This window comes from Dermacentor variabilis, chromosome 10, assembly GCF_050947875.1.
Source record: "Dermacentor variabilis isolate Ectoservices chromosome 10, ASM5094787v1, whole genome shotgun sequence".
Classification (NCBI taxonomy): Eukaryota; Metazoa; Arthropoda; class Arachnida; order Ixodida; family Ixodidae; genus Dermacentor; species Dermacentor variabilis.
The window spans coordinates 72,616,771-72,642,717 of NC_134577.1; positions in this window are offsets into that span (position 1 = coordinate 72,616,771).

Sequence of the window (25,947 nt, forward strand, 5' to 3'; positions counted from 1 at the left end):
AAAGAAAAAAAACATAAATGTACAAGGGCTGCGAGATGACAGCACGTGGAGCATAACAAACGATTACAAGCAAGATGACCAGATGCCGCGAGAGCTTGGCCTTCCGCGAGAACAACTCCTCTCGGCCGGAAATGAACGCGTCGCTTGGCGCCAGCGAGCATATGCCCGGTCCTCGATGGCATCGCCGGCCTTTTATTGCAGCGTGCCTTTGGTTCTCTGACGCCACTGTCGTTTCGAGGGTAGAACGAAGAAATGGAAGAAAGGCGCGGCTGTGGCGCGCTAAGTATGTGTGGCATTGATTTTTCTCTGCCAGCCGCCGGTTTATGTATTTCGCGCAACTCGAACACGAGACGTGCTGCAGTGGGCACGATTTTGCATCTGCGAGAACATAGGAGGAACGTGGCAAGCTCCTGCATTTCGATTCAGAAATAAAGAGGTAATAAAAGGATAACAAGTGGCAGCCTTTGCGGATTTTTATGCGTGCTTTTCATTCCACCCAAAAGTGGAGTCCAAGACTGGTGAGCTTGTACTTGCTAGATCTCGCATTGCGACTTGTTGCCAACTCTAATCGGGTATGAGAAGAATTCCCAGGAAGGTCAGAACAATGAGAAGTGCAGTCCTTGCTAACGAGAACTTGGTGATGATGACCAATATGGCGGCTAAATGTGACGTTCACGTGACATTCAGCCAGAAATTCAAACAATAACAAAGATTCCCTACTTAAGTATTTAACTAATTACCCTATGGCATATATTGCAATTTACAACTTCTAGCCGGGGACTTAGGAAGGCGAATCCACTTGAAATTAATCGTCAGGATGACACCAGTTTTGAGATATTTATCCAAGAACTCTGCGGAGAAATAGGCTGGCTTTTCAGCTACTTTTGCGCTTCAATCCATAAACCGACGTTATGTTAAAAAAGTAAGTGGAATGACAGTGCATTTTTACCGCAAGTTTGACGGCGCCCATCTCGCAAATGGTGTCATCAACAGAATTATTTTCAAGTGGATATGTGCCAGAAGGTAATTAGACAAAAGTTCATTAGTTAATCTTCTTTAATTAGTCAATTATGCATTTCAATTTTTGTGCAAGTAGTGTCTGCCTCTTCGAGTAGATCAGCTCATAGAGTAGAATTATGCGATCTACCACAGGCAATTATAACACAAAAAAATGAAAGTTTTCCCTGAAACATTCTGTATGTGGCAGTCCTTGGTAGAAGCATTAGCGAAAGCGCTTTTAACGTTTGGCAGAGACACTGCTCTCATTGAAACACCTTGTTTCTACTTCGCGTCTAGTGCTGGTTTTTTCTCTACTGGTGATACCGCTTTATTGCATGATGTATATCTGGAGAAGCCTGATAGGTATGCAACCATGCAAACCTCTCCAGGATCCAGAAGAAAGGCTGTCTGTCTCAAACCACATTACTTGGGCTTTTGCGCCGATGCGTGATTTTTGCACCGACGCAAGATGAAAGAAAGCCGGGACGTATGAAAGGAAGCCAGCCGAAAGCAGCGGAAACCTTACCTACGTTTTGGCACACTACTGTCTGCGAAAATATCAACTGATCAACCCTGATGGCATTTGTAGCCTCATGAATTCACTAAAGCTAACCACCTCAGCTCGGTGAAATTGCATTACTTCCAAAGTACTTGTTCACACCAGTATCATTTCTAGCTAGGTACTACACCTAATATTTAAGTAATCCTAAAAGACAAAGAACTTGCCCGACGACTGGAAAAATGCCCCCCATATACTCCTCCGCTCCCACGCTATAAATAATCGCCGAATTTCTCTGACCAGTATTCCTTCCAAACTACTAGAACATATAATCTCTTCCAACCTAAGGGCTCAACTGGAATCTATCAACTTCTTTGACCCTCACCAGTACGGCTTTAGAAATCTATTTTCATGCGAGATCCAACTTGCCAAGTTCACCAATGACATTATGCAATTCATGTACCTTCATTTGCAGACTGATTCCATTTTCTTGGATTATTCGAAAGTGTTTGACGGCGTTTCTCACAATCACATACTTGACAAACTTCGATGTGTCGGAATTCCACATAGCTTGCTTTCCTGTTTTAAACACTTCTCAAAGGGGCGTGCTCCAGTTTACCTCTGCAAGTAACCATAATTCGTCCCATAGCAGCGTAACATCGGGTGTGCCACAAGGCACTGGTTTATCGCCTCCACTTTTCATCATTTACAACAATGGCTTACCTGCTAACATGACGAATAAATTACGTCTTTTCGCCGACGACTGTGTTATATATTCCCCTATCAAATTCTCGAATAACGTCGCCGCACTCCAAGACCTCGATTCCATCGAAGTATGGTGCGAGAAATGGTCCATGCCGCTTAACCTTACTAAATGCAAAACTCTGTCATTCACCCGCAACCACAGCTTAAACAGTCATACTTACACAATGATTTCTGCTTCCACAAATCATGCCCTGTCTTACAAATACTTCGGCATTCACATGACATCGACATTTCCATAGTCAACTCATATTGACACGATCTGTTCTAATACTTTACGTACTCTTGGATACTTAAAAAATAACTTGAAAACCGCATCACTTCAAATAAAAAAAAAAGCTAGCGTACCTAACATTTGTATGTCCGCATTTAGAATATGCGCCATCTATCCGGCATCCTCCCCAATTGTACCTTACCTGTGACACAGAACGGGAAGAGAGGGGGGTTAACACCTCTCTTCTCGAGGCCTTTGGAATTTATTGATGTTTTCTTGACGGTTGGTTGCGATAACCCGATTGTGCAATGGTAATGTGACAGAGTGCCTTTATAAATTAGAGCTCCGCTTGGTCGAATAAACAGTTGGTAGTCCAGCCTTCTTGCCTTCCTGTCTTCTTGTCTTCCTGTCTTCTTGTGTGTTTCCTTTGTGCGTATTTCTTTTTGGCTGTTTTTTTTTCTGTAATAAGATGCGTCTGGCAACCTGCAGATCGCACAGGTTAGTCCATAAGGGTAACTCTGATTATGTGTGCCTTCGTATTTGTGTTCTTCCTTTATTTTTGTTTTTTTAATCCTAATGAGGGAGCTTTCTTTCGTCTTCATGCATCCAGCTCTTTATACTGGGAGTTCCCACAGCAACGTTCTCGAAATGTGTGGTGCTTATGCTCTACCGCGTTTTCAGGCTTGACGGTGTTTGTCACTGTGACACGCTTTCTACCCCCGCGCAAGCAGTGGGCAGTCACATATTCATTTTCTTTTCGCATAATACGTGCTGAGTCTCCTAATCACTAACAAGAACTCTTCAAAGGATCGTGGCTTGGGTGCTCGGATCTGTCTTTAGTGTCGTGTAGGCATGTTTAGCGTTGGGAGGGTATGAGACTTTGAACAGGCGTTATTAATTGCGGAAATCGGAAGTCATTGGCCCCCTAGTTATCAAATTGTCAAAATGGTGCCAGCGTGGCGCTGTTGATCTCAGCTTCATCTGCGCAGGCGTGAAAATTTGTGCGGAAGGGCAAGAGTAGAAACAAAAAGCAATGAGCCCACAAATGTGTGGCTTTTCGATGCACATTATGTACGGATAGGTAATGCGGTGCAATGGGCGAAATCATACGCGCCTAGCTACGTAAAGTGTAATGCATGATTTATTATACTTCTTTTTGTAATTTAACTTTATATTATATAACGTATGACAAATTTATAAGTTACGGGTGGTTCAGCGTGTTACATTATTTTTTTTAAATATATATCCGAAGTTAAGGTTGAAGTAAACACTTGAAGCCGTTTCCCTCGGGTGATAACAAAAACATTGCCTCATGAAAAACGTAACCTACGGATATCAGTTAACCTTCGTTTCCGTAGCTCTGGAAGACACGGTTAGTGACATTTCTTTCACAGGAATATTTGATGCTTAATGTTTCCTTCTGTTCTCCGTGCAAACATTACATCGCCGCGTAACTGCAGACAATGCTTACCTCAATGACTGCTTCTAAAGCTTGCTTGATATCTGCGCATGGTAGAAGATAACGATGTGAAAACACCCGTGTACTTAGATTTAGGTGCACGTTAAAGAAACCCAGGTAGTCAAAATTTCCGGAGTCCCCCCCTACGGCGTGCCTCATAATCAGAAAGTGGTGTTGGCACGTAAAACCCCATAATTTAATTTTAATTTTAAGATAACGAACAAATGGGCCAGAGTGCATTGCTCGCTTAAGCTTAGCCTCTTTCCTTCTTCTTTTAATTTGTCTTGCGGCTTTGTAAATACGTAGCGAATGCTAGTTACTTGATAGCGCACGTTAGCAAGTGGCAACATATTTATTTGCGCAAGCGATGGAATTAGTAACTCGTGGCCTCGATAACGCGCTAAGTTTAAATGACAATATCTTAACCGTGATTAGTATAATGTGACAATTTTATGAGGATACCACTTCCTTTTGCTCTCTGTCAGTGGTCAAAGTGACGCTCCGCTCGCTTGCCAACTAGATAAGACAGTCGTGATCGGCTGATGATGAGAATGGAATACAATCGAGTGCCAGAAATCGCCACATTGTAGTGGCACAGGATATGGGATGGATTATTCAATTCCTTGTCGCCTTTTGTGAGCGATCCCAGCAGCTTTCCGGCCAAGTTAACACCGCAACAAGGTTGTCATGAAGAGTGGGTGATCAGAAAGAAATGGCACTGCGATGAAATTTCTGCACGAAAAGAAGGTACTCGCGCGAAGGAAGCCCTTACATTGTACCGGCGCATATTTTTCGTTTTCTTGTCGAAATGGTTTGAGTTTCCTTCTCATCGAATTTCGCAATTCGTTTTAGGTTCTTTTGTTAAGGCAATCGAGATTCATTAAGAACTTCGCGTCTACACAAACTCCGACAAGCCACAAATGTCGCTCGTCTTGAACCAGAGGAAAAAAAAAAAAAAGAAGAAGAACGCATCCGTATACGCTTCTTCTTTGGAGGCGTAACAAAGCGAGGAAAGATTCCGCCTCCCTTCTCGCTGTACGAACACGAGTGACCCGCCGTGGTTGCTCAGTGGCTATGGTGTTGGGCTGCTGAGCACGAGGTCGCGGGATCGAATCCCGACCACGGCGGCCGCATTTCGATGGGGGCGAAATGCGAAAACACCCATGTGCTTAGATTTAGGTGCACGTTAAAGAACCCCAGGTGGTCAAAATTTCCGGAGTCCTCCACTACGGCGTGCCTCATAATCAGAAAGTGGTTTTGGCACGTAAAACCCCAAATACTATATATTATAACACGAGTGGACGTAGACGGACGTCGACCATTTTCTTGTCTTGCCTATCACGTACTATTCGCCGCCGACACAAACACGCTGGCATGGAAAAGCCAGTCAACGCTCAATACGTGAAGCCCTCGCTCCAAACTCGGGCGTATTGTGCTGCACGGGATATTTGCAATTGCCTGCAGCTCACGGCATGCCGAAGACTTTGTGCCATATTATCGCGGTTGAACGGCTTGACTTCACCCTTTATTTATGACATCATGGCAAGGAACGCATATTTGATTATGTTTGCGCGTGGTGCTTGGTTCAGATAACGCGCAGAATAAAACCACAAGAAAAGTCAAACTAATTCTGTCATTGAGGGAGGCAGACAAAGCAAATAAATGTTGCGTTCTAAACTTGGAATTTTATTTAGGCGTGGTTCATTCCTGCGTACAAAAACAATCTCTTTGTAAATTTCTTCCGTGTAAGAGCTGGTAATGTGGGCTCCCTGAGGTTTACGCTCGAGGGGGTCTTCGCCTGACCATGGATAATTTAGGAAAGCCGCGGGCAATAGCACGCCTATTGCCCCCCTCCCCCCCTTCTTTTTTTTAACTCACGCTTATGATCGGGACCATCGCATATAGTAAGTAGAAAGGGTCAACTCCGCAACAATTTTGGTCTCTCTCAAAAAACCTTAAAAAACTCAAGAAAAAATACAGTGGTGTCATGCCTGAAAGGAACCCTTACCTAGCATACTTTCGGAATATATACGTAACGTACACTTTCTTTCCGCATCGTAGCAACACATGAGTTGCACTGTTATTTGCCCAAAGTGCATATCTATACGCATCTGTAAAGAAAGTCTAATAAGTATTGCCTCTAGCTCTGACTGCACAAATTTAAGGTATCGCATATTGAGGGGAATGGCTGTATTGTGGCAGTTCGGGGGACAAGGGTAAAAAGAACTGCACGTCTGCTGCAGCTGACGTTTTCCTTGACAAGCAGGACGGACCGAGAGCACCTCGTGATCGGTGTGACACAAACCGTGTCCCTTAGGGACGAAGGCGCTGACACCGACGTTTCGCACGTAGTGCTGAGCTAAGACGTTGCCGATTGGCTCGGTTCTTGGTTTTCCTATTGGCACAGTTATTTTACTTCTTTCCGCATTTCCGTTTGTTCCACTACATTTTTTTTTCTCTTGATGACCTAACTTTCTATAGGAGACGTACTTTCATACTGTGCATTCACGTGCTTGTGATATTCATTTGTTTGTCAGTGTGTGTCTTATACTAGTGTTCCGACCATAAGCGCTGACTGTGCCGGTGTGGTATCACACTGCGAGGTTTTAAAAGACATATCAGCTCGCGTCGACTGGTAGAAAGAGCATCAGTGTTGTCTTTCTTTGTACATAAAATAAGCGCACAAGACGAATCTTGGGGTGGCCTTTTGCAACCAGCTCCTCCTTTTTTTGCAGAATTATTATTTCTTTCTTTTATGTCTTCACTGTCATTTGCTATTTAGATGTTGTGGTCGCTGAGCTCAGCAACCGCGACATCGCATCAACAAATGACAGTCAAAAGACAAGCGGTCGACAAATGTATCAGGGCAAACTTTGGGAGTTTCTTCTTTACCCTGCAAACAGAAATCCCCAAACCCTGCTTTCCTTTACATATTATGGCTAATAAGAAAGCGTGGTTTAAATGTTACAAACAGCGGATAAGGCGCCTAAGAAAACCTGGCCAACTTTTCGATAGGTGGACCTCTCTTCGTCAAATGCCTTTGAGGAAGAGAGGTCGACCTATGGGAACGTAGGCCAACCTTCCTGAGGCACGTTATTCCTGCTTATAAATTTGTACAACGGTGTGCTACCCCAACTGTGGGCCCCCTTTTGATTCTGGAGCTAATAAGAAAGTAATTTTGCAGACATTCTTCAGTTCATGGAATCTGAAGAGAATAGACCTATCTGTAACGCAGTAAAGGTATGCGGAAAAAATGAAAATTCACAATTTCGAGCATTCGTGCGTTTAACTTCTTGCGCATTTAGTATGGAGTCCCTTTGTAGGCGTTAGATAGGTTTCACTTTCGTTATAATAATAATAATAATAATAATAATAATAATAATAATAATAATAATAATAATAATAATAATAATAATAATAATAATAATAATAATAATAATATTTTATGTCCACTGCAGGACGAAGACCTCCCCCTGCGATCTCCAATTGCCCCTGTCCTGCGCTAGCCGATTTTCACTAGCACCCGCCAATTTCCTAATTTCGTTGAGCCATCTAGTCTTCTGTATTCACTTTATTGTTTACCTATTCCAGTCTGGAAACAAAAGCATAACCATGAACTCCCCATCGATGAACATTTGTTTGAAAAGTGATTGCCTCTAGACTTTAGGTACTTCTCTCCGCTAGACAAATGTGGAATCTGGAACAAGTGTATGTGTTCCTTCCAAGTCTTGCTGCAAATAATTAGGGCATTAATTTCAACCGTTTGTTAGGGCTAGAGCACTGAACACAGCTTCAGAAATTAGGCCATGAGCTTGGAAATGCGGAAGTATACCGAAAATAACAGGATTATTTGGTGTGTATTAGGGAGAAAAAGTCAACGGGGACCGTTTAATACGGGGCATCGCACACCATAATTGTAACTGACGTCACGGAAAAACGACAACTGGCAACTCTTCGGAAGTAAACGCTTTAGACATGACAGTGGAAGGTCGTAAGCGGAACCGATATCGACCGTTTGCTGTACCCCGGTGGTCTAGTCTCTGGCCCACAGTGGCTCCCTATTCATTATGGCTTAAGTTTTTCCCTCTGTGACCCAGCAAGTATTGAGCAAAAAAAAAAAAAGAAACAAGAAAAATAAACAGCGATCAGGTCGCTTGTGTCGCATTATAGGAAAAAAATGGAAAAAAAGAAGAAATCAGAACGGAAGAACGGAGGGGAAGCTAAAGTAATCTGCAAGGTCGGGGCTTCTGAAGTGCTCGGAGGTCAGCTTTCCATATGAACCTCGTCGTCGCTTATAACAAGTGCCCGGGGATTAATCGATGCCCTCGGCGAGCACATCTACACCATCCCAGGAGGGCGCTCCCCTTCCTCTCCCCTCCGCTTCCTCCTCACCCTCAACTCCGCTACTCGAACGAGCGCGATATGTGCTATTACGCGCCAGGGCTCCCGGACCGAGCGTATCCCAGGAGTGCGGGAAGTGTAAGGATTTGAGCACAAAACGAGAAGTGCTTCAGCTTCGATATTTGAAACAATGAAGCCCGCCGGGATAGCAATAATGACAAATACGCTAGAAGTAAGCAAAACAAAAAATAGAACGTTACATGGGTTGATGTCGCGTTTATAGAAAGCCCTTCGGGTGAGGAAGCTTAAGTAGCAACTTCTGAACTTTCGCGCATATCCAGCTTTTCTAGACACGTACCAACTAGCGCGTTTTCAATGAAACAAGTGGGTTTTTCACGAGTAACAAAACCTGCAGGTCGATTATTGAAAAAGGCAGGTGACAGACAAGTTCTGGAAGACAACCCACACGAGCCACGTGCAGTGATCACGCTATGGCAAGCAAGAATTCTGTTCCCTGAGCGGTTGAAGATTCTGCAATGGAAGCCCATGGAAACGACGAAAATTTGTGCTCGATTTTCGAGACAAAAACGGCACCTGTGATAAAACTACGGCGTCTATCTTAAATATCACTGCAGCGTATCTAGTCCGGAGACTCAGCTTTCGATTGATGTCTATCTCGACTCTCTACACATGGCGTAACACTGTTCCCAGAAGCAATTTTTTAAACGCAATCGTGCAAGTTTGCGTGGTATCACTAAAAACCCGAGCGTATCACTCGCTGAAGCGTTGGAAGCCGTGCCCGAGTCGTTTAATAGGTTTAATAGGCCGCGATATCACTTTTTTTCAACGCCACGTAGGACTCAGTTCACTGGTCTTCAACCAGATGGCCGTAACACAAAACTCCAGATTTGGTTTCAGTTTTGGTTGTTTCAGGAGTGCTCTTCAAATATTATATTCTCTATTTCTGCTTCCTAAAACGCACTAATGGGTAGCTTATTTGTTAAGTCATCGCTTCTATTATCGGATTTTATTCCTTGGACAACATAATAAAAAGCATGCGCAAGTCTTTGTGTTACGTTAAAAACGATACTATCGTGTCTTGTAGCATGGACATGCTCAGGAATTTTGAACATTGCACCTTCACCATCCTGTGGAACTTCACGGCAATGCACATGCGGAACTGAAAGGGCAAGAATTTTAAACAATTTTATTTCCGTATAATAGCCGAGTATGAAGAAGCTTCAACTGTCCGCCCGAATAGGTTGTCGTTTGTAACAACATATGCATTTATGGCACTTAGTCCAAACACTGGTGGTGCATTAAAGCAGTGTTTCGGTCGGGAATATCTACGAGACACGAATGAATGAATCTGCATTTATAGTACTATCTCTAGTACTATGAAAAATTCGGAAGGAGCCTTTGTTCGAAGGTTTGACATACGTCAAGGACCCACAATACGACACACCTTCAAGTCGGTATCAGCTTGCAAAGGGGGAGCTCATATGAAACGTTAGATTATCCTAAGGATATCTTTATTGAAATTTCCTTCCTTGCCGTGAAGCGAAAGCAAACTGAGAATTCGTTTTCTGTGCAACCACTGCTCCAAATTTGGCGAGGTTTGTTGCATCAAAAAACTTAAGATCTACTGACTGTTGGTTTCAAATTTTTAATTTTGGTCGTCAATTTTTTATTAAAAAGTGGCAAAAATAGAAAATTTTCAGAAAACGAAACTATCATGTTAATGCTGTAACTAAGCAAAGAAAGAATGATGTAACAAATATGGGAATCGCATCTAATAGTGCATCTAAAGCGGACAAAATTGATATGCTACACATGAATGTAAAAAAATTTAGTAATATGTAAATACAGCTATTGCGGAACATTTGAACACACCGTAAGAAATTCACGTAAGATATGAAATGACATATCAAATTTGTCCGCTTTCACTGATCTAGTGGATGCCGTTTACAGAACCGCGATATCTGTTCTTGATGCAGAGCTATTGATTTACAAATTCCGTGCTTCTATTTTTTTCAAGCTGTCGAATTTTCAAAAACCTTTTAACAAAATTCGCGTCCTAAATCGAAATTTCGCTTTGATGAGTCACTAGAATTGAACTTTGTCGCTCAAATGCAACAAATTTCATTAAAGTCAGGCAAGGGGTTATCACAGAAAAACGTTTTTGCGTTTTACATGTATTTGAATAGGCCGCGTCGGAGTTGGGCCTTAGCTAGAGCTTCCTCTTAATAAAAAGCGAAAGCGGACTGTCCACCAGGAACACGCTTACGGGAACGTATTATTGTCATTACAAAAGGCTCCGTGTGGTCAGGTTGACTTTACAGGCTTTCTTCTTCTGCGTCAGTTAGGCTTTGCGAGACCGTTTAATTGGAAAATATTTGTTCGCATAGCTCTTACAGAAGCATTTTTAATCAAAATGTCTTCGCTCGGCAAGATAATCTCGAGGACTGGCTCCAAACTACTCATTTTCTTTAGCTATTCCCTTTACATCTATTCAGATAGGAGAACCCGAGCTAAAGCTTCCTCTTAACGCTGCTTATTCGAAGGCAAGCAGTTCACTGTATTATTGTAAATGTACCAGCGAACGTGTGCCACCGAGAGCTTGCTTGGTCGTAGAAGCGACGCATGGCGCAATGATACAGCAGGTTTAGCGCGTCGCTGTCTTGAATACAATGAGTTGCCGCCGCGGGAAGGAAGATAACGAAGGTGCACACTAGGTAGCGGCGCGCGGAGCCGTGCCGATGGTGACGGTGCCGTCATGACGAAATATGGGGCGCGATATTGAGGACTCAGGCGTCTTTTTTCTTTCTGCCTTGATTTCGCTTTCCGAAAGAGATTGGGCTATAAGTACAGAGTCATTCGTTCTTGTCTCGTACATTTAAATACGGGATTAAATAATTAAATGTGGGTTTGAACTCTGTATCCCGTTCGTCCCGGAGAGTAGGCGAAAGCGGGGAGGGGCTAGCTCTCTCTCTCTCTCTCTCTCACACACACACACACACGCACGCTCGCACGCACACGCACACACACACGAACGCCCGCACACGCTCGCACGCACGTTCGCACATATAGACACACGCACACGCTCGCGCACACGCACGCACACGGACACCCACATACACACCCACACGCACGCACGCTCGCAAACACACACATACAGGCACGCACACGCGCACACACGCGACGCTCTCATGCATGCACACGCACACCCACACGCACGCAAGCTCGCACACACACACCACACACACAGAGAGAGAGAGAGAGAGAGAGCTAGAGATGCGACACATGTTCGCCCGCATTCACATATATACGCGTCCACGCGTGCGCACACACACAAAAAGGTACGCACGCAGGCACACGAAACTGCATGCACACGCAAATGCGCGTATGCTTGCACATGCATACACGTACTCGTGTGCACGCAGATTCAAATACGGAGACACAAACACGCGCGCACACGCTAATGCAAGTACACACGCACGCACGCTCACGGCGTGTACACGGATATACACTCCCTCTCCTACCCTGCTACCTCGCAAGAACATGTGCATGTAAGCAGATTGAATGGCACTCGCTCAGCAGTTACCGTTCAAAATTCCAGTTGTAACGAATCGCTTTACAGTTTAAATTTCGCGCTTCTTCATGTATATGTGCCCTCTGCCGAGAGGGTGCAAGACCATTTGCTCCTTTCGTGTGATATAACCACCCATCTCCGACCAAAACATTGCTTTAGCGCACGACCAATCTTCGGACTAAGTGCCACAAATGTATATGTTTTTAAAAAAGACTACCCTCTTGGCACAGACAGTTGAAACTTGGTGATACTCAGCTGTTACATAGCAATAAAATTGTTTAATATGTTGGTCATTCAGTTACGCTTGTGCATTAGCGTGAAATCGTACAGGATGGTCAAGTTTTAGATGCCCAAAATTCCTGAGTATATCCATGCTGCAATGCACGATAGTATTATATATTATATATATGTATATATATATATATATATTTCGGCCATCTTGTGGAAGATTGTCGAACTCAGTCCCATGTGTCGTTAAGAAAATATCACCACCACATCGAACCCATTGCTAGCATGACGCGGAACGACAGGTGCGAGCGATGAAGCGACTCAGCCACGGCTTCCAACGCTGCCGCAAGTGATACGCTCGGGTTTTTTATAGATACCAGGTGAGCTTTCACGACTGCGTTTCAAAAATCACTTTTGGGAACAGTGTTACAGCATGTGTGGAGAGTTGCGATAGGCATCCATCGAAAGCTCAGTCTTCGGACTACACACGCTGCAGCGGCTTTTACGATAGTAGCCGTAGTTTATTCACAGCTACCGTTTTTCTCTCGAAAATCGAGCACAAATTTTCGTCGTCTCCGTAGGCTTCCATTGCAGAATCTTTAACCGCTCAGGGAACGGAATTCTTGGTTGCCACAATGTGATCACTGCATTTGGCTCGTGTGGATTGTCTTCCAGAACATGTTTATCATCTGCCTTTTTTCACTAATCGAACTGCAGCTTTTGTTATTCGCGAAAACCCCGCTCGTTCTATTGAAAACGCTCCCGCTTCGTGCGGGGGCCGCTTGGGGCGCTAGATGGTACGTGTCCAGAAAAGCTGGATATGTCCGCTGCGTGGCGTACAAACCAGGAGTTTCTATTGAACAGCACCAAAAATCTTCAAAAGAAGGAATCCATAGCTTGATGTGTGCAAATGTAACTCTAATCTGCAACCCGTTGACATCTTGCGGCATTGCCTAATTCATTTTCGATAAACATGAGAAAATAATTAAAAATTATAATAATAATTCAGCTTTTTTCATAACTGAGAAAAAAAAAACCAGACATGTGAAGGGAACAAGCGCGAGAAGCACCCTGGACTGGCGCTTTCGCAGGATGCCTTTCTCGCGTCTGTCTTCCTTCTCAGTTATGAACGATTCACCCAAGAAAATGTTCTGTATAGAAAGTCATATTTCTCCAACAATAGGCTCTTTATTGGCGGCACAAGCAGAGCACTTGAAATGTTTTGAGATTTGTTGACAAGCACTTTGTTCACGTGTATTCTGACCAGCGCTCTTCCAGTGGTGCCGCTTTAAAGAGCCCCTCCCCTTACAAACATTTTTATAGAAAGTCCATAGACAGTCTATAGACATTTGTCTATGAAGTCTATAGACTGTCTATACACAGTCTATAGACTTATGGCCATACTTTTTATAGACTAGTCTATAAAAAGTCTGAGTCTATAGATTGTCTATAGACTGTCTATAGACTTATGGCCATACACTTTTTATAGACTAGTCTATAAGAAGTCTGAGTCTATAGACTGTCTATAGAGGGTCTATAGACTTATGGCCATACACTTTTTATAGACTAGTCGATAAAAAGTCTGAGTCTATAGACTGTCTATACACTGCCTATAGACAGTCTAGAGACTTATGGCCATACACTTTTTATAGACTAGTCTATAAGAAGTCTGAGTCTATAGACTGTGTATGGACAAGTGTATAGGCTTACAGTTCTACGTTTGTAGACTGAAGTCTATAGAATGTCTACAGATGAGATTTGTTCGTAGACATTTTATACACTTCAGTCTACAAAAGTAGAACTATATATACAGTTATACTTTTGTAGACTGAAGTCTATGGAATGTCTATATACAAATGTATATAGATAGTCTATAGACATTCTATAAACTTCAGTCTACAAAAACAGAACTTTATAGTCCGATACACTTTTTTTATGACATTCTGCAGACATTTGTTAACAAATATGAATTTTTTTAAATCTATAGGCACTCTATATACACAGACATCTTATAGACAAGTCTACAAAGAGTGTATAAGGCCATAACTCCATAGCGGCTATCTACAAGTTAGTTTACATTTTTGTTTACATGCGGTAGCAAAAAGTTTTGAATGTATTTATGGATGTGCACCTGTTCCTTTTCATCTGCACTCATGCATTACCGTTAGTAGATTAATAATGCTTCTGAACCAGCTGTACTTTCATATGTGTTGCATAAACAGAAATAATTTATATAGTGCTGAATCATGCAGTGCGAAAAATAAAACAAATGCACCAGCAATGCATTCACCATTTTTATTGCTCGATATAATAGATGAATTCCTTAAATTCATGTCGTATGCTATTATGGAAACAGATTAAATATTTACACTACTCCTTGGCAAGCATGGTCGCCAGGCTGGCCTTGACCCTTGTGTCATTAGTCCCAAGGTGCTGCAGGTGTATGGTGCAAATAAGTAGATGCAGCAATATGAGGCAAAAATAACAAGTGTATATTCTTTGTGTGTTCATCAAGCAGCTTAATATATTTGCTCAAACCATCTAAGTCAATACTTAATGCGGTTTAACTATGACTAATGGCTGCTTGTCAATACAAATCAGCACCTTTATATAATGTTTTATTGCATGGTATGGTGAACAATTAAACAGTCACAACTGCTGCTCGTGCCAGCAACAGTATGTTCCCTTTTATGACAAGTTCATATATGATGCATTATTGTACTTATCCCAAATGGTCTCTATAATTATTGCTGAAACGTTACCCAGTTGGGCTGTCTGTACATTTTTTTTGGCTGGTAGTTAAGTATGCCCGTGCAGAGGGATATTTTCAGAAGACGTGACCGGAATATTCACAGTATCATGCCTAAGATTGTAATTTATTTTGCTTAATACACATTTGAATGTCTTTCTCATACTTTTAAATGAATGGGTGATTAGCCATAACTTCAACGGAAGGCAGATGGGCTGATTGTATCGATATGGTCACTTAATTTGTTACAGGTAATGAGGCCTCTTGGGCGTACCAACAGGTTTCCAAGTTAGGTATACCACATGAGCACCCGAAATACCACACGAGCACTTTGTGTCATGGCACGACAGATATACACCTCCTAGGAAGCAGAACTGATAGTATAGTTCGAATGAATTCTATTACAGTAAATTATTCAAGGTGCTTTGAAAGATGAAAATTTTTTCTAGGCTATCGAGGTTCAGGACGTTTAGTTAACGCAAAAAAAAAAACACATATTGAGTAAGAAATGCCATGTCAATAAGCATGACTTTCTTTTATTTTTCAATAAATGGAACCAATTTCCTTCAATTTTTATCAGGTGAAACGTTTTAAAAATATATTTAACTCAGAGATTCTTTGGAAACTTTGTATGACATATAACAAGACAGCATACCTATGCGGCCATTTTAAAATTTCCCCATCTTTTTCCAAGCCTTCCCTGGCTGTCTTCATGAAAATTTTCTGGCAATCTATGACGCCTGCAGCTTAAGTGTAATAAAAAAATATTGTGGTTTAATGCTTGCCAAGTACTGCCAGTCCATAATATTTAGATAAAACGAATAACACGTCAGTCACTTGACATGCAGTATTACATTCAACTGACTTGAATCCCTTGATTAATAAAGCTGACAAGGGCTTCGGCAAGTTCGTAATTGATGGCCACACGAGTACAGCACGGAAGACACAGAGACACACGAAAAGCAAATGCAACAATGTGAGGAAAAACTATACAATGAGGTATACAATTAGTTATTTTTACGGTTCAATAGTAGTTTTCAATATAATTTGCCCTCATCACTTATGCCTCTAGTTAACTTTGTTTACCTCTGACTAAAGACTACATGGCAATATTAATCAGTACCATTATGATGTTTCGTTATACTACAGTATGATAAGCAGGTAGACAACCGTAATGGTCGCCGGTGCCAGCAACGGTACGTTTCGTTTTAAGACAGGTTCATGTGACACACAGTGTACTTATAAAAATAAAAGAAATGCGAGAATCCCAAACGATTCCTATAATAATACTTGTTGAAACAAAGATACCCGGCTGGACTGTGCACATTTTTCAGGTGTTAATGCGATATGCCCGTGCCGAACGAACATGCTCAGCATACTGACTGCAGTTTTGAACAATCACGTTAAGATTTGCAATTTATTTCCGCTTAGAACAGTCTGCAATGTCTCTTTTCTCATACTTCGATATGAATACATTTGCCACACTTTCAGTAGAATGCACATGAATGGGGGCGTACTGATCAGGTTACTTATCAACTAAAACATGTTACGATCTCTTAGGTGTGTTGATAAGGGTAGAACAAATGCAATGCCCACTGAATTATTTGAATAATCTGTGCGTTATCTACTTAGAAAAGACCACCAAATTGATAATCTGGCTCTTTTTTCTTTTGTACAGCGCATATTGTATGCAGTCTGTCCAAGACGACGGCACTACATGCAACAGTAATGAAAACCGGAACACTTATTACGCACGACAATGGCTTTATACCATGCGCGATTAGCACAATGCGAATCGGCGCGAGCAGCTGCCTTGTGATTAAGAGCACGTAAACTGCAGAGCGCCGAAGCATCGGAAGCCGCTTAACGCTTTTCATATAGCTCGAAAGATAACTTCTGCTGCTAAATTGTTTAAAAAAGAGACAAAAAACAAATCTTCCAACTACCGTCAAACGCAATGCCTTCAGTTTGAAACGTGTAAAGGTGTTTCCGGAGCGACTAATTTATTGTTCTCTAATTTTTTCGGCTAAGTTGCGAAGCTGCAAGTGACTGAGATTATCGCAGGTTTCATGCTCCAAAAGCGTTTGTGGTTGAATATAAATAGATTGTTGTGTTCATTGGACAGGCCGCCATTGGAATATGAACCTGGCAACGTTTAACGCTAGAACGTTATCTAGTGAGGCGAGTCTAGCAGTGCTATTGCAGGAATTAGAGGGCAGTAAATGGGATATAATAGGGCTCAGTGAAGTTAGGAGGCCAAATGAAGCATATACAGTGCTAAATAGCGGGCACGTCCTGTGCTACCGGGGCTTAGCGGATAGAAGAGAACTAGGAGTCGGATTCCTGGTTAATAAGAATATAGCTGGTAACATACAGGAATTCTATAGCATTAACGAGAGGGTGGCAGGTCTTGTTGTGAAACTTAATAAGAGGTACAAAATGAAGATTGTACAAGTCTACGCCCCTACATCCAGTCATGATGACCAGGAAGTCGAAAGCTTTTATGAAGACGTGGAATCGGCGGTGGGTAGAGTGAAAACCAAATACACTATACTAATGGGCGACTTTAATGCCAAGGTAGGCAAGAAGCAGGCTGGAGACAAGGCAGTGGGGGAATATGGCATAGGCACTAGGAATAGCAGGGGAGAGTTATTAGTAGAGTTTGCGGAACAGAATAATATGAGGATAATGAATACCTTCTTCCGCAAGCGGGATACCCGAAAGTGGACGTGGAGGAGCCCGAACGGTGAGACTAGAAATGAAATAGACTTCATACTCTGCGCTAACCCTGGCATCATACAAGATGTGGACGTGCTCGGCAAGGTGCGCTGCAGTGACCACAGGATGGTAAGAACTCGAATTAGGTTAGACCTGAGGAGGGAACGGAAGAAACTGGTACATAAGAAGCCGATCAATGAGTTAGCGGTAAGAGGGAAAATAGAGGAATTCCAGATCAAGCTACAGAACAGGTATTCAGCTTTAACTCAGGAAGAGGACCTTAGTGTTGAAGCAATGAACGACAATCTTGTGGGCATCATTAAGGAGTGTGCAATGGAAGTCGGTGGTAACTCCGTTAGGCAGGATACCAGCAAACTATCCCAGGAGACGAAAGATCTGATCAAGAAACGCCAATGTATGAAAGCATCTAACCCTACAGCTAGAATAGAACTGGCAGAACTTTCGAAGTTAATCAACAAGCGTAAGACAGCTGACATAAGGAAGTACAATATGGATAGAATTGAACATGCTCTCAGGAACGGAGGAAGCCTAAAAACAGTGAAGAAGAAACTAGGAATTGGCAAGAATCAGATGTATGCGTTAAGAGACAAAGCCGGCAATATCATTATTAATATGGATGAGATAGTTGAAGTGGCTGAGGAGTTCTATAGAGATTTATACAGTACCAGTGGCACCCACGACGATAATGGAAGAGAAAATAGTCTAGAGGAATTCGAAATCCCGAAGGTAACGCCGGAAGAAGTAAAGAAAGCCTTAGGAGATATGCAAAGGGGGAAGGCAGCTGGGGAGGATCAGGTAACAGCAGATTTGTTGAAGGATGGTGGACAGATTGTTCTAGAGAAACTGGCCACCCTGTATACGCAATGCCTCATGACCTCGAGCGTACCGGAATCTTGGAAGAACGCTAACGTAATCCTAATCCATAAGAAAGGGGACGCCAAAGACTTGAAAAATTATAGACCGATCAGCTTACTGTCTGTTGCCTACAAAGTATTTACTAAGGTAATTGCAAATAGAATCAGGAACACCTTAGACTTCTGTCAACCAAAGGACCAGGCAGGATTCCGTAAAGGCTACTCAACAATAGACCATATTCACACTATCAATCAAGTGATAGAGAAATGTGCAGAATATAAGCAACCGTTATATATAGCTTTCATTGATTACGAGAAAGCGTTTGATTCAGTCGAAACCTCAGCAGTCATGGAGGCATTACGGAATCAGGGTGTAGATGAGCCATATGTAAAAATACTGGAAGATATCTATAGCGGCTCCACAGCCACTGTAGTCCTCCATAAAGCAAGCAACAAAATCCCAATAAAGAAAGGCGTCAGGCAGGGAGATTCGATATCTCCTATGCTATTCACAGCGTGTTTACAGCAGGTATTCGGAGACCTGGATTGGGAAGAATTGGGGATAAAAGTTAATGGAGAATACCTTAGTAACTTGCGATTCGCTGATGATATTGCCTTGCTTAGTAACTCAGGGGACCAATTGCAATGCATGCTCACTGACCTGGAGAGGCAAAGCAGAAGAGTGGGTCTAAAAATTAATATGCAGAAAACTAAAGTAATGCTTAACAGTCTCGGGAGAGAACAGCAATTTACAATAGGCAGCGAGGCACTGGAAGTCGTAAGGGAATACATCTACTTAGGGCAGGTAGTGACGGCGTATCCGGATCATGAGACGGAAATAATCAGAAGAATAAGAATGGGCTGGAGTGCGTTTGGCAGGCATTCCCAAATCATGAACAGCAGGTTGCCGTTATCCCTCAAGAGAAAAGTATATAATAGCTGTGTATTACCAGTACTCACCTACGGGGCAGAAACCTGGAGGCTTACGAAAAGGGTTCTACTCAAATTGAGGACGACACAACGAGCTATGGAAAGAAGAATGATAGGTGTAACGTTAAGGGATAAGAAAAGAGCAGATTGGGTGAGGGAACAAACGCGAGTTAATGACATCTTAGTTGAAATCAAGAAAAAGAAATGGGCATGGGCAGGACATGTAATGAGGAGGGAAGATAACCGATGGTCATTAAGGGTTACGGACTGGATCCCAAGGGAAGGGAAGCGTAGCAGGGGGCGGCAGAAAGTTAGGTGGGCGGATGAGATTAAGAAGTTTGCAGGGACGGCATGGCCACAATTAGCACATGACCGGGGTTGTTGGAGAAGTATGGGAGAGGCCTTTGCCCTGCAGTGGGCGTAACCAGGCTGATGATGATGATGATGATGATGATAAATAGATTGGGTGAATCTAGAGATTTCTACTAGATATTTCTTCAAGTCTCGTGTTTTGCTTGCTGTAACTTCCCAAAATTATTTAGTTTGGTTGCCAGGAACCTTAAAGATACTGCTACATTTAAACTATGCGAGAACGGCGGCGCACACACTGCTGATGCATGCCCCGCAAACACGGCCTTTCATCCGAGTACGCTAGCAGTTATTCAACTATGCCTGTCTGTTTGAAAATTTCGAGATATTTACAATTTCGAGATATATACGTAAAGCGTGTCACGAGAATTTCACTACACATACGGTGCAGCATTCATCGCGGCCGGATCAAGCGCCACTAAATGAGATCTACCACACTGGCTCCCAACACACACAATCCGCTTAGTGGTAGCTCAGTATCAAGTTAAAACATGGTGTACTTCCTTTTTTACGCACCTAAGCTATAATGATAAAATCAACAAGCACGAGCGATGGCTCGCCGTAAAACATTCCGTATAGTACAAGCGAGAACAAGAGCGCACAAGCGAGAACAAAACCAACACTATACCCGAGTCGCCTGCGCTACATGCAGCCGGTTCGCGCTACGAAATGTGGTCACATAATCATGAGGTATTGACGCAAAACGTCTTTGATGAAGCTTACCATTCAGTGTAGTTGACGTGTGATGCCACAAAGACACGCATACACAGACACCAACGTTCAGGGAGACACCGCACACCGGCACAATCGTTTACGTGCACGGAGGAAGGAAACTAAGGAGAGGCCCTGACGTCACTCTTTGTGAAGCAAAAGTGAAGCCGGAAGTTGGCGTTGCTCATAGCGATGCTCCGCCTTTTGGGCCCCCCTCCTCTCTTGTTTACATCTTTCGCGAAACCACGCCGCGCTGCGCGTGGTTTCGCGCGCGGAGCGCGTGCGCTCGCGCAACATCCGGCATAGCACGGTGCAGGTAACACAGCGCAACAAGACACGTTGACTAACGCAAACCCGCCCACACAGCGCCTACACAGCGCCTACCACCAACCTACCAGAGCAACACGTGTGAGCGCTCAAAACCATAACAACGCCGCCATTGTGGCCCAAAAGGCGTGGCCATACAACAAAAAAAATAAAAAAGCTGCAAAAAAATGAGAACCTACTACGTCATTTCCGCCACACTTTTCTCCTAGCGCGCGGAGGGGGTAGGGCCTCTCCTTAGTTTCCTTCCTCCGTGTTTACGTGCCTGGCGCACTCGTTGAGACGGCGCACTGCCGCGCATGCGCAAGAGCTCCGAGCATGCCCAGGAGCTCCGCGCGGGAGGGCGTGCGCGCTCGGAGGAGTGTGAGCGCCTTTTCCTCCTTCAATTTTTTCTTTGTCACTTTCTCTCTCTCTGCGCGCCATGTGCGCCGGAACGGGTGGCTTTTCTTTTCCGTTATGCATTTTTTTCGTGGACGAAGCATATGCGCTGGCAGGTTGTATGACAAACGCTGTGGGCTATCGTATGAGACTGGAACGCTAACATGAATGCGCTGTTTGTAAAAGCCGTTACGGGGCCCTTCAGACGTTTTAGACGCATTATTGCCAGCGTCGATGAGTAATACAGCGTATGTGTAGCATATCTTCCAGCGTACCGCCAAATGTGATGCCCGCACGTATGTTAGTGCTAATTTTCTGTTCCGATGATAGGTCAAAGCAATCAGTACAGCATTGAGGTACTCATATGCGTGGCTGCGCAGGCATACCGCCGGCGAAATACTGGGTGGGCTCAGAAAATTTGGCACCTATTTTAAGTGAATGAGAAACTTTGATGAGTTTATAGTGCAGGATATTAGGCAACAAAAGTCGCCCGATGTTAGTGACGCCGCCGAGATATGAAGACAATGTGAAAAGTATCCGAGAATCGGACGACACACAACGCGAACACCACATGCGCGACATCGGTTCATGGCACATTCACAAAGTCCGCGTTGTCAGCTACAAATATTACGAGTGTCTTTGCTGTTAGCTTGATGCCTGTTTCGAATCCACTTGTATCTGAAGCTGGCGTTCATAACATGTATTTTAACAATTGGATCGGCGTTTTGCTTCCGTTATTCTACGGCCGCAAAAGTGATACGACAACTGTGAAGACTCAGGTCTTCAGACTGTGAAAAGCTCAGGTGACAGAATTTTGAGTTCAAGCAGATCGAGGGCTGTTTTTGACGCAGATATCCGAGGCCAATTTTCGCTAGCTGCATTGCTGTTTTGTTGCCTTTTACCAAATTTCGCGGCACCGCCTTGCTTCATTATTATTTTACCGCTTCCGTTTCCTTGATCTCCTTGTTTGGTACCTTTATATTTTCTTCTTGCCTATTTGCTTTCCCTCCACAGCAAGAAAAAAAAAGAAAAGAAAACAAGAAAGAAAGTAAGGTCTATGCCGAGTCCGAGAGCATAGAATTGTGATGATCGATGCGCAGTTGGGGTGTATAACGGCACGCTCAGTGCATGACAAATACAAGGTATGAAGCGCAGAGCTCCAACACGACATCAAAAAAGAAAAAAGAAAGCAGAATAATGGAGTATCTGCATCAATGCAAACCGTTAGGCCAGCTCCTATATGTGTACTAACTCAGAGAAGAGAGCGAACAAAGCTAAATTTATTCACTTAAAGTGTGAGCATTGCAGATTTATGAAATTACGGACACTCCCTAATTATCGTCTTTTCGTTGGGCTGTTAGTGAGTGCAAATAAAAAGGAATAAAAAAAGAACACGACACTGTTGCCGACCAAACCGAAAGAATTCAAAACACGTTGAAACGCCCGTCTTCAGTTTCTATCTGATCAAGGCGTTTTCGATTGCTACCTCTTGCTGAGCGAGCATGAGCTTGCACCTGGCAGCGGTGAAAGTGTGCCAAAAGAACGCAACGTTTACAAGTCCACAATGTTGCTGACGCGTGCGCGTGCTTGTTCAGAAAGGCTAAAGCAAAAACATAACGCGCCTGGGCGCACGCTTTTCCAGCAATCTTGCTAACGCCTTCTCGAGGCTGACGCCGCAGTTTCGTGCATTAGCGCATGCCCCTTGTTCCAGCACAATGGCTCTGTTGATACATTCGGCGGGGAAAAAAAAGCCGCACTAGTTAGAGACCGCACCTTGCGGGAGTAGAAGCCCTAATGGACGCCTTAATACCGTGAATAAGCTTTGGACTTCAAAAGAGCACAGTGCAGTCTTTCTTCGGGAGGATGCCAGTTATGAGCATTTTGAAGAAAGAGGATTGGTTCTCGGCTGTTCCGCCTTGTGCTCTTTCATAACGGAGAGGGAGATGTGTAAGCTGCCTACGGATGAGCCTCGTACGCTGAAGGAGCGCTAGCGCACCGGAAAGAAACGTAGCCGTACAACAAGCTAAACTCAAAATCTAACTTACTGTCCCGTCTGTTCATAAAAGCTTGGAAGCATTCTTTTTCCATTCTAAGAGCAATCCTCCCGCAGGTTGCTATTCAAGAAGAAAGCCGCACGTCGTGATTGTCTATTTGTGTGTGCTGTAGCTAGGCTTCTCGAGATGTCGAGGCAGGTGAGAACGCTGTTGAGGTCAACCTATTCAAACAACTTTCTCTCGAGAACAACTGGAGAAAATATGAACAGAAAACAAAAAAAAATATGCTAAAGACTTTCTTTGTGTCTATTTTCGATAGGAAATGCACAGTCATCCACTTATATCAAGTTCCTCCTACTTGCCCTGTCTTCTACTTTTTCTTCAGTTCTTGGCATCAAGGAAAGACGTCATCCGTGTTCATACGTGATTTTAGTTTATGGGTGGATTTAATTTCCTTTCCCTTTGTCCTCTCGTAGCTTCAACGGTAGTCAAGGAGGGAAGGTGTTGAAGGTCCGAAGTCGGCGCCCCTCGATGATTCGAGTGCACGGTCGCAGCGCGAAGGAAGAGCCGTTGTCCGACGAAGTGACGTTGTATTCTAACGCCGAAGCGTCTGTCCGAGTCCAAGCCCGAAGCTCCGCTCTCTCTTCTCACAACCAAACATGACTTTATAAGCCCTCAGTTGTACAAAGGAATCGCAAACCAGCCAACCACACATGCGAGTTCACATCATTGTAACCAATAGCACAACCACCTTCGTGCCGCACACGGCATTGGTGGAAACAGTGGCACTCCTTAGAACACGCCAGGGGATATGATTTCTCAAAGACACGTGCCACCTCGCTCTCCCCTACGTTGGGCTGCGAGTATCGGCCCCTGATGTCTTCCCTCTTTTTCCTTGCAAACGGCCGTCATGCAAGCTGCCGAGAATGTTCCGTGAAATCGCGGATTATTGACTGTATATCCGCCGGACAGCGGACTACCCTGCCAGTACTGAGAAATCTGTCTCCCGTGCAGCTGTGTGCCGGTTCGCTTGAAATACAAACACCATAATCGGGACCCGATGGTAATCGCACGCAAAAGCATTCCTCGACCATAGCCGGCTAAGTGGTTTAAAGCTACCGCCATCTTCACGGGCATTCTTAGCAGGCGCACGCGGATGCCAAACATCAAACCGGCTGGGCAGCGTCGCGTCGCCCAATTTCCGTGACCGAGACCGTCGACGGGACATTTCAGAAGTGTATGGGCATTAGCGCTGGCGGTGACCTCGAGCACCCCCAACTTTCATCTTCACGCTTTAGTGTTGCCCGCGTCCCATCTTCGCGGAACCCACATGCGTGCCTCATTTTCGGTTATTGGCCGATACAGCAGGTGTGAGCTCGCCCTGCGCTTTGCTGTAGTCGCCTAAACTGGGCCACAAAATAACAGCAAGGTCAAGTTCCCAATCTCAAACTGACTGGTGGGCATTAAATACGAGGATTCTAAGTCGCATGCTCAGTGTTAATAATTCAAAGCAAACGCAAGTCCTCTTGACGTCATGAAGCGTTGAAAGCAACACCACGGGTTTTAATTCTGAGCGCGACTGGAATGGCAATACTCCCTTCCATGTAGCAGCGTTGATCCTTGCGTACACATCCACAATAATTATTCAGTTCACCTCGTATATTTGTTCCCCGTCCTTCCCTGTTCCGCGATAACAGGCGAGGCGCACTTTATTTCCTTCAACTTCTTGACCATCTTGTTTTCCTTACGTTCCCGCTGAGACGTTTAGGCCGATCGTGTTAAAACAGCTACAGAACGACTACCGTTAAGCGATTAAACGAATAAGTTACACGGCGCCTTTCTTTGTCTCGCTGTAGCTGATGCCTGACGATGCTTCATTGATCGGCTTACTCTGTGGCACCCATTCCATGAGTACTTTCTTGATTCTCGCGTGAATAATCCAAAGCACGCGCGTGACAGGGCATCATTCAAATCAGAACTCAGCTCACGTCTTTTGTTCTTCATTGTGAATCTCTGCGCCTGCGAACATCACAAACGGCATAAATGTGGCTGTGTCGATGCTGGTCAGTACGTGGTGCTTGAAAGCGCCTGATAGAAGAATACGAATAACGCCATTGGCTAGAAATAAAAGCAATGAGAATGGGCGTCCTAAATGAAAAAAGAAGGGCTCCACTTTATTTGTTACGTGCCATTTTCCCACGAACTTCGAATGTCGCTTTGTACACGCGCTGCTCTTAAATATATTACGAAATGTTCGCTTCGTTCAATCGCAAGTAGTGCGAATAATCACAGTGTTCTGTGGAAGTCGGAGAAATAAACTGACATTATCCCTCATTGTCATAGCTGCCAAGTTTCCAGCCATAACAGAGAAGGTCACGGAAGTGCGAAGTGGCTCGCAGCCTACGGTCTACTTTCCATATGTGCGCTGCTTTCCAAGGAGCAAGGCATCACCGTGCTACCGCTGTGCATGGCCCTGAGGATACGCGCCCTAGTCGTCGACTCGAGGCTCCCAGAACGACTGAAGCAATGCCACAAGGCTCACCGACACCGCTGGTAAGTTGTTCTGCGACGCCTGCCAAACGAGTTCGCTCATCGCATCCTGTCCGCACCCACTGTACACTACATGGTGATAACGTACTAACACAAAATGCCATCTGGTAGCTCGTAAATTATTACCGTCGTTGAACATAGGTTTCAGTCGAGCTTCTTGCCTCAGCTACTGCACATCTTTTCTTTAATATTGTATCACATAAGTTTCATTTTGTAAGTTTATCATCATTATTTTGTTCCGAATAGGTTTCTCCA